Source organism: Chenopodium album, chromosome 15, assembly GCF_948465745.1.
Source record: "Chenopodium album chromosome 15, dcCheAlbu1.1, whole genome shotgun sequence".
Taxonomy (NCBI): domain Eukaryota; kingdom Viridiplantae; phylum Streptophyta; class Magnoliopsida; order Caryophyllales; family Amaranthaceae; genus Chenopodium; species Chenopodium album.
The window spans coordinates 38,855,794-38,865,006 of NC_137848.1; positions in this window are offsets into that span (position 1 = coordinate 38,855,794).

Consider the following 9,213-nt stretch of genomic DNA (forward strand, 5'->3'; position numbering starts at 1 on the left):
CGAAGAGATCTTCACCGGTTTCCCTCTCAGCTGCATTTTTTACAGCATTCTCTTTCCTTAGCTCCTCCCCCTAAACAACCTCCATTAGATCAAGGGTCTTTTGGTTCACCTCTACGTCTTGAGTGACCGGAGGCAGAGGAGGAGTCTTTGGTGGATTCCTAGGAGGAGTCTTCGGAGGGGTCTTGCCCTCCAAAGGCTCCTGAATCTTAATGCCCCCAGTGGGCATAGCAGTGGCTGTAAACTTGCCAGGCAGGACCGCAACCGTTTTCTTTCTTGGGGGCCCCATCATGTCGTCGTCTAAAGAACTGTCAAACGGAAGCTCCTCACCAGCAGCAGGAGCTTTCCCCTCACGCCTTTTTATGTCGCCTTCTCCCTCGTCAGACTGTAGAAAATGGGGGGGGGCAGATAGGAATCAGGATAAAAAAAAATGCTAAGGCAAAATGACTGGAGGACTCACCGGATTCTTCAGCAGACTCTCGTCTTTAGCAGCACCGTCTCCCTGCTCGGCAGCAGCGGAAGTCCCAACTCCACCCTCAAAATCTTCAGCTACTCTAGCTACCTTAGCGGCAGTAGCGGCACCCTCTTCTTCTTCAAGAGTCAGGCGAAAGAGAGGGTCCCGCTTCTCCCACCAGCGTTTATGCCTCAGATAGTCTAAAACATGGGTGATCAGGAACCTTCTGGCGTACAGAGAAAGAGACCGGTCCTTCAACTAGGTGATAGCAGGTTTGTTGTTCGTCACAACCTTGCTGGCATCGATGCCGAGGCGTTTGTAATCTACGCCAGCGTTGCCCTCGTGCACCACTGAAAGGCGAAGAGCAAAAGAGTTAGCAAAGCAAAAAATGCTAAAGATGCTGAAAACTAAAGCAAAAAGAGAAAAAGAGTAGTCCTCGGCCCCAGCCGAAGTTCCTTACCGCCTCGATACTTTCGGCTGATGCCGACGACTGCCTGCATGTGCTCCTTAAAGATGTAATGGAAATCAGGCAGCCAAGTCTCGGGCATGTAAGTCATTTGACCCGTTCCCCCAGGATTCCTCTTCTTACCGAAGAGGTTCAATTGAACATAGTTGGGATCCTTGGCTGCCCCATCTTCCTCTGGGCCCAGACCCTCCATCTCCGAATCAGGCTCCGTCAAATATCGAGGTGCGTCGAAGAAGTTTAGATGATCGGGATCTGAGGGAGCCCTAACCCAGATCCATTGGCCTCACCACTCCTTATCAAAAGTGTCATTCGGCTACATTGTGAGGTGCTGCCTCACACTCTCAATTCGCCACCAGCCAGGGTCGTGGTCCCCATGCTCGCTTTGGAGGTTCGGCACAAGATTGTGCAATTTCTTGAAATAGTGCAGGTTCGGCTCAAGAGCATTGAACAAGCATACCCACAAATACGTCATTATCCTTCGGATGCTTACAGGGGTTAGCTGGCATAAAGAAATACGGTAAGAATTTAACACCCCAGCAATAAAGGGGTGCAAAGGGAACCAAGCAGCTGCCGAGTGTACACCCCTGCATACCCAGGGGGTGGACGATGGATTCTATTGGTTGCAGTGGGCATTCGACACCAGTATCCATCCTCCTCTAGAATGCCGTAGAAAAGTTCAATTTGTCCGGCGAAGCGGTAGGTGGACCCATTGTTCACCCACCAGTCATAAGGCATGAAAGTCATCAGCCTAAAATTCTGCTCAACATCCCCCGATTCTTCGGCACCAGGGGGCAACTCCCAAGGTGTTGCGGCTGGAACTTCTTCTCGGCAAGCAGTGCTAGCCTCCTCTGACCCTCGAGGGGGAGCCGAATAAATTGGCACAGCATCGATTCCTGCTCCACCAGGAGCAATAGCTTTAGCCTGCTGATGCTTAGGATGAGGAACTTCCCCTTCCTCATCCCTTGCAGCCTCATCAGACCGCTGTCCCTAACCTCGACCTCTAGCCATTCCGGTCACCTGAATATCGAGTAAAACGGGAAAGGGAAAATTTTGAAAATTCGGGGAAAATTACCTTTATCTAAAGCGGAATTTTCCGACTTCCAAGTTCGTAGTAACGAATTTCGGTTTTGGGGCGCAAATCTCAGAGAAAAAGCAAAGAATCATAAATTAGGAGTGCGGGTTGCGTGAGTTCGAATGTGAATTGGTGAAAAAATGAGGAGAGAGAGTGGAAGTGTGGCTTAAATATTTCCGGAAATGGAATTTTGGAAGTCGCGCCACTAAACCCCCATTAACTCCCCATTAAGTAACCGTTAAACACATTTTCTCCAAAATTAACTACCCACTAATCTTTACAAGTTCCCTAATTATTCTCTAAAACAGAAGTTATTCATTCATAACTGTCCAATTTAAATTTTAAATTAAACCATTTACTTCCCTCCATTTTTTTTAAATCAAAACCCGACCCGTCATGCTTCCAAATCGGGTTTGGGGGGCAAGTTGTTTAGGTCCAATTTTATATCAATTGGGCCATTCCATAAATGATTCACTTATAAAGCCTAGGGCTCAAGGTCCAAGCCTTCCATCCATGCCAAGTCAGGTCAAGTCAATGCTCCAGTCAATGGCTCAAGCCCATTTGGCTTAAAGCCCATTTTCTCCTCAATGTCAAGGTATAAATACATTCAATATCCTCTCTCTACAATCATCCACTTAGAGCCTCAAGCAATTAATACTCTTGCATAGCTTTCTCTCTCTAAACCACCGTACTGATTTCAGCATCGAAGAGGCCTTCCTAGGCACAACCCCCGAGGCCAGTTTACGTGTGTTTGCTGTGAAAGAAACCCTCGGCCCAACCAGCACTTGGTCCGAGTCCAGTCTTCAGCCCACCAGGAAGGACATGTCCGAAGGTCCATTGTTTCCACCCGAAACATAATCTTTATACAAAATAACAAAGGAACTTACTATTGCTTAGTAGTAAGTAGTCAGGTAATTCAAATGGGTCTTAAAAGACCATTTTTATTACTTTGACAAGAAATTTACAAAAGGAGAAAAGAAAGTATGTCATGACAGTGGTGAATGGTGGTGGCGTTTTATATTCATAGAGTAGAATGGTTGCTAGAACATGAAAGAATGAAAGGATAAAGATCAAGCTTTGCTAGAGATAATCATGGATTTCGAGTAACAAATGGGATGGAGGCAAAATTCGACTAAGCTACTTCTTGCTTAACCGTGAAGGATAGGAACCACTGCACATGAAGAGGCAATTTTTGTCCACTTGTATTTCTTAACCGTGAATGAGTTGGATAAGCTCAAGGTTGAGCTAAGCTTATTCAATCAACTTTGATTGGTTAGGAAAAATCGAGCAACAAGTAAAAGAACAAGCAAAACTTAATTTGGCATTCAATACTTAACCGTGAAGAAAGAGAGCTAAATGGATGGATTTTGTCTCTTATGATAAGCAAGGGTATTTGGGTCATTTCACTCTCCCGAATAAAATATAGATTTTTATGCAAATCTTTAAACATCTGACCAAACATAAAAATATCATTTGACCTAAAATGAATTTTAAAATAAATAATTTTCCTTCGTAAAATTAGCTCCTGAAATAATATAATGTTAAATTGAAATTAAAACTAAAACATTCGTTCTTCGTAAAATAGAGATTAAAATTTAATTAAGCTTATAAAATAGATTAGAGTATAATAACTCATGTTTTAAAATCTCAGGTATTACAAATGAAAATGCAACCACTAATACGAATAAAGAGTAATCTACAACCCCTTCTTTGACTTCCAATCAAATACCACCTGCTCAGTCATTGCCCTTACGCGACATGTAAGGATACTCATCCAGTGCTCTTTGGTGAATCTCCATGGACCAACTCATCCACTGGAAATAAGACAACAACATATTATAGAAATTACAATTACTAGAAGTAGAAATAATAGTATAATAAAACACAACAACTTACATAATCCGTGTTCGTTCTCTCAGGTAGATTGCTTCCAACTCCTGAACCAGGAGATATACGAGGGGTGAGAAAATCTATACAGCCACTACATGTAACTAGGAGCAACCGTAGGAGCTCCAACACTAAGTCTGTTGAGGGCACCTAAAACTACACTAAAAGGCGAACCACGAACAAACCTAGACCACATCAAAGATGTCATGTTGGTCGGGAACTATACCCGGTACATCTTCAAGTTAGTCGGTCTTTTAGCCTTCTTTGGCCTGATACTGCTCCTAGGAATATCTTGCAAGAATCCAAGTTGTCAAACCACTCGATCAGGCATGTACGGCTGAATGATGTTACGGTACTGGATGCAGCCAATGAATAAAGTGGCTGGCACGTTTCGTGCAGGATCAACTCCGTACGGGAGCCAGTTAACCTCAAGGTCAGTCAGCACATCAAGTCTAGTATGAAAAGATAAGAGGTGCTCCATGTTCTTGCTAGGGCATCCCACTCCAACATCCCAAGCAGACGCACGAGGGATATTAAGGTCCCTCGTCAAGGTCCCCTACTGAGGCCGAAAGCACGGAAAGTACTCGTAAATCCACGCTTGCAGAAGCGTGAGACAACTAGCGATCGAATCAGCATCTTTTCGTGATGCCGTACCCAATTGTCGATAAAAGTAAGCTAGAGTAGCTGCACCCCAAGTGTACTCATTAATAGGGACACCTTCAACAACAAGCTCATGGAGGAAGTAAGGATGAGTCTGGTTACCACTCTTGTCTAAAAACAGTGATCCTCCAAGCACTAACCACATGTATGCAATATAATGGACATTAAAGGGCCTCTGAGCCTCCAACGTCGTACCAAAAATCCTTAGTCAATACCCCACTACCCTGCCAAATCGTCTTAGTATCGCACTTCTCATTCAACTCATCTGCAGTCATATCCATGGTAACAGAGCACGTATCCCGTACGACGTCCGTGCTAAGGGTAGGTTTAACCATGGAACCATCGACACGAAGCCCAAGAATATAGTACACATCGTGCAGCATGATCGTGATCTCCCTAAATGGCATATGAAATGTGTTCGTATCTGACTGTCATCTCTCAACAAAAGCAGAAATCAACAGCCAATCAAGACGCTTAAACATAAGCCTAGGTAAGTGAGACAGCCAACTGGCCTCAATCAATTCAAGGTGCTCCTGTGGAAGACGACCTCGCCAATTAACCAATTCAGAACACAACTATGTCCAACTCAAACACCGCAAAACATTTCGCTCCTTCTCGACCCATATATATGACGCCACGTGACCACCAAAACTAGGGATAACAGTCCATCCTCAGGACCACCTGGCATCGACTGCTACACTAACCATGTCTCTGCCGAGATGGTGGTAGGCTGTCTCGCTTGACTACCAACAAATCTCCCATGCTGACCCCTATATACTGTATGATAATCCTAAGGGTCCGATTCTTCATCCCGATCAGCATGACTTGCCGAATCTTCGTCCTCCTCGTCAGATGTAGGTAGTCCACCCGGTGAATACGGCGGTCGGCTACCTTGTGACTGATGCTCTCCCGACCAACCACTAGGAGACCCATAATGCTGCTCATGATGAAGCGGTGACCTGATAATTATTGAACGAGATGACTACCTCATAACAAACGCATTCAAACATCGTGATATTGCATGACGAGCACCCGAACCCTCAATCTACATAAATAAGTACAAAATCATATATCAGTAATAATTAGAAGTAACACTATTTGATTAAAGTTGGACAACAAATATTAAAACTTCAAATAAAATAATTTCATAACAACACCATCACCAAAAATAATAATAACAAGTATAAACCACAAAATTTTGCAATATACTAATAACAATAATACAATATACTAACAACAACAACACAAAACAATATCATAATAACAACACTAATCATAACAACAACAACAACAACAACAACAACAACAACAACAACAATAACAACAAACAACAACAACAACAACCAACAAACAACAACAACAACAACAACAACAACAACAACAATCATAATAATAATAATATTACTAATAATAATAATAATAATAATATTACTAATCATAATAACAACAACAAAATAATAACAATAATAATATTATTACTAATAATAGTAATAATAATATTATAATATTACTAATATTAATAATCATAATAATAATAATCACTAATAATAATAATAATAGCACTAATAATAATAATAACAACAACAACAATAATCATAATAACAATAAAAACAACAACAATAATCATAATAACAATAATCATACTAACAATACCATACTAATCATAATAACATTACTAATAATAATATTAATCAGTTTTTTAACAATTATCATAATAACAATAAACAGTTTTTTTAAAAATTATTCACGAAAAAAAACTGGACATCCGCTGGAAATTTTCGGATGTACCTTGGAGGATCCGCCTGAAATTTTCGGATCCTCGATTCTTCTGGAAATTTTAGGCGGATCTACACTTCTGCCTAAAATTTCCAGAAGAACTAAGGAGGGTCCGGAAATTTCAGGCTGATCCTCCTAGGTACTTCCGAAATTTTCAGGCGGAAGTCCTCATTTCAATTTTTTTTACACACCTCTTCGCCGCCGCCGCCCACCCTCCGACCACTGTAAGTCACCCGGATTCACCGCGGATCAGCCATCACCGGAAAATTGTTCACACCTCCTTCGATTGGTGGCTGTCGGTGTTGGGTTGTTGTTGCTGGTGTTTTTTTTTTTTGTTCTTTTTCAGATTTTAATTAATTAATTTTTTTTTTATTGTTTAGAGAGATAAAATGAGAGTGAATGAGAGTATGATAGTGAGGTATAAGAGTGAAGTATGTGAGTTGTGAGTGTCGTGGAGTGAGTCGTGGGTATTTATTTGTTAGGGGTAAAAATGAAAAATCTTAAAAAAAAAAAAAATGCGAGCGATGCCTAATAAAAGGGGAGCAATGTTTAACAACCCCAAAAAAAGTTAGACCCTTGTAGTTAACCAATAATTCTTTTCTTTTTTTTAACTACCAATCAGATATTAATTCTTTTTTAATAAATATTATAAATAAATTATGATTTTAATACAACGATTTTTTAAATAAAATTCATTGTATGGTTTACAAATAAAATTAAAATATTTAATTTGAAATAAAATTCTATTATTAATATCAACATTCTTATATTATAAATTTTGATATTAATTTTTTAATAAATTAATAAAACTTACTATGGTTTCGAGAGATCTAGGGATCGATTCTCACCCTGCCCTTGTGGCTCTCCAAACACCAAAAAAAGCTAAGGTTGATACAATAAAAAAAATTAAATGAAAATAATACCTAAATGTTAATTTTGTTAAAGTGAGACCTTTTAAGCATTACATTTATATTTATCTATACTTAAGTTTTAAAAACACAAACTATCATTCCCATTATGCCACATGTAAACTTTATTTTTTTTACTAATGTCACTTGTCATCTCCCTTCATTAATTAACCCCTTTCTTTTAATTTTTTTTTTTTTTTAAAAAAAAAACTAGCTTTAATTCAATACATGTATGAATGTTATTTGATTCATTTTCCTCCAACTTTATATCTTCTACAATTACATTTAATTTTCATCCCTTCTCACTTTTAAACTATTCATTTTCCAATCAAAAGTTCAAAACATATTATAAAATAAAAATTTATATTGTACACCTATAAACATACCGTGCATTGCACGGGTTAGAAAGCTAGTTTTATTAAATTATGACAGTATAATGCTACTTTCTAGCTAAACCTTTTGATTATCAAGCAAACATGATTAATAAATCAAATTCTAACACCGAATTGTTTAATTTTGGAATGATGGGTGGAGATCAAATTTTGATGTAATTTATGCTTGTAGGTGGTTTAACTTACATGAATATAGAGCACTAAAATTGAGTCAATGTATGAGCATGATTTTTTTTAGATTAGTTTATGCTATGTGCATTTATTAGACGATCAGGGTGTTTGGTGCTAATCTTAACTAACCTTAAGGGTACACGATACATTTGAAAGTTTCCAAGGTTACATGTTACTTTTGTAAACGAACCAATTTCCCTTTTTATTAAAAGGACCTCGACAATATTAGTGCTATATACAACTGTCTACGTCACAGAGTAATTCCAATAGATCATTTCCTTTACTTCAAATGTATTGAACAAAGAGACAGAGTTTACCTATTGATAATTGACATGTATAAGAAGAAATGAGTTCGTAAATGTAAAAATATTGTCATAGCTAAGAAAGAAAGGGGGTTTTTGGTAAATACTTTACTAGGGGGTACATTTTGAGTACTTATTTCGCTAACTTCAACTGATGGACTATTCAACTAAGCTACTAGTGTTATTTGGGGGTTAGCGTATTAGAAGTGATAAATTTGGTATGATGAGCTAAATCAAATACTAGCCCTTGTATATAGTTTTTTTTTTTTTTTTTTTTTTTATTGAGCTTATTTACATAATTGCCCATAGTTGATCTCAAGGTTATTTTTTCCAATTATTTTTTCCGTATTTATTTAAGACTAAATTTGATATTATTAATTTTCATGTCATTACTTTTTATTTGTTTATTTGAAAAAAAAAATAGTAATTATAATTATGTTTTGTTTTATTAATCATATGGGAAGTTATTTATTGATATATTATGAAACATGTTAATTTGTTATCAATTATTGTTTTAACACTCCCTTTTCAACAAATAATATGACCATCATTTGGTATTTATTAAGTTTGCCATAATTAGCATTTCCAAGAACGTTTTACTTTACATGCAGTTTTACGTAAACCTAAAAAACCCTTAATGTAATATTATGGTATTACATACTTACATTGTTAGTTATTGGGAATTTTAATTAGCTGGTTGTTGTTAAATTAATTTGTTCTTTGTAGCGAGTTTTTAAGTACTGCTTATGTTATTTATTTATCAAATTATGTTAGCTCTATTTCAATTTCCAAGTGAAGTTATAATCATTTATTTGCCTAATAGTATGAGAGGGACATATTTGCACAAGTAACTGATGATATTTTTGTTTGTACTTGATTTAGTATGTTTCTTATGGTATACTATTTTAATTACTTGATATTTGCACAAGTACACAATTTTAATTACCCAGTTTTTTATAAGATTAATCGATTTTCACTATAGAATATGAAATTAAGATTTGGAAACTTAGTAACCCTATATCCAAACCTTTTTGTTCGTAATTCAAATTTAGATTACAGCACTTTCATATTATATATATATATATATATATATATATATATATATATATATATATATATATATATATA